A 1,805-nucleotide genomic window follows, 5' to 3' on the forward strand; every position below is an offset into this window, starting at 1 on the left:
AAAAAACCACACATATGTGGACAGCTAATCTTCGACAAAGGTGCCAAGAAAATACAATGGAGAAGAGAGAGTCTCTTCAATAAATGATGTTGGGAAAACTGGACAGCCACATGCAAAAGAATGAAAGTAGACCATTATCTCATGCCATAGATAAAAATAAACTCAAAATGGATCAAAGACTTGAAGATAAGTCCTGAAACCGTAAAACTCCTGGAAGATCATATAGGTAGTACACTCTTTGACACTGAACTTAAAAGAATCCTGTTGAATACCATGTCTTCTCAGACAAGGGAAACAAAAGAAAAAATAAACAAGTGGGACTTGATCAGACTAAAGAGCTTCTGCAAGGCAAAAGAAACTAGGATCAAAACAAAAAGACAACCCACCAATTGGGAGAAAGTATTTGCAAATCATATAGCCCATAAGGGGTTAATCTCCATAATATATAAGGAACTCACACAACTGAACAACAGAAAAGCCCAGTCAAAAAATGGGCAGAGGATATGAACAGACATTTTCCAAGAAGATATACAGATGGCCAATAAACACATGAACAGATGTTCAACATCACTAATCACCAGGGAAACACAAATCAAAACTACTCTAAGGTACCACCTTACACTTGGTAAAGTGGCTATCATCACTAAGACTAAAAATACAAATGTTGGAGGGGGCTGGCCCAGTGGCGCAGCAGTTAAGTGTGCACACTCCGCTTCTCGGCAGCCCAGGGTTCACTGGTTCGGATCCCAGGTGCGGACATGGCACCACTTGGCACGCCATGCTGTGATAGGCGTCCTACATATAAAGTAGAGGAAGATAGGCAGGGATGTTAGCTCAGGGCCAGTCTTCCTCAGCAAAAAGAGGAGGATTGGTAGTAGTTAGCTCAGGGCTAATCTTCCTCAAAAAAAAAAAATACAAATGTTGGAGAGGGTGTGGAGAAAAGGGAACCCCCATCCACTGCTGGTGGGAATGCAAACTGGTGCAGCCATTATGGAAAACAGTATGAGGATACCTCAAAAAACTAAAAATAGAACTACCATATGACCCAGCTATGCCACTGCTATCTACCCAAACAACTTGAAATCAACTATCCAAAGTGACATATATACCCTTATGTTCACTGCAGCACTATTCACAATAGCCAAGACATGGAAACAACCCAAGTACCCATCGACCAATGACTAGGTAAAGAAGATGTGGTGTATATATATACAATGGAACATTACTCAGCCATAAAAAATAGACAAAATCATCCCATTTGCAACAACATGGATGGACCTGGAGCGAATTATGCTAAGTGACATAAGCCAGATGAGAAAGACAAACACCAGATGATTTCACTCACATGTGGAATATAAACAAACATATGGACAAAGAAAACAGTGGTTACCAGGGAAGGGGGGTGGTGGGTGGGGCACAGGGGGTAAAGGGAGGCACTTATGTGGTGACAGACAAGAAATAACGTACAAGTGAAATTTCACAAGAATGTAAACTATTATGAACTCAAATTTTAAAAATGACTTAAATATGGTGGAAAATCCCCAGTGGGACTTGGCTGTGAGCCTGGCCCTCCAGTCCCTGAGCAAAGTGTAGCAAGAAGCAGTGGCATAGCCCCTGTAATGGCTGATTCCACCGTAACTGTCATTTCATCCCTGATTTCATTAGATATTTAAGAAAATTAAAAAATACATTTGAAAACTTAATGTCTTTCTCTGTGTGTCTTTTAGGTGCAACGATACTGATCTGGGTTGACATCAGCAAGATGGTGGAATAGGAGGGGCCAGCCCTTATACCCCAACAGAAAC

The sequence above is a fragment of the Equus quagga genome, chromosome 1 (assembly GCF_021613505.1).
Source record: "Equus quagga isolate Etosha38 chromosome 1, UCLA_HA_Equagga_1.0, whole genome shotgun sequence".
Taxonomy (NCBI): Eukaryota; Metazoa; Chordata; class Mammalia; order Perissodactyla; family Equidae; genus Equus; species Equus quagga.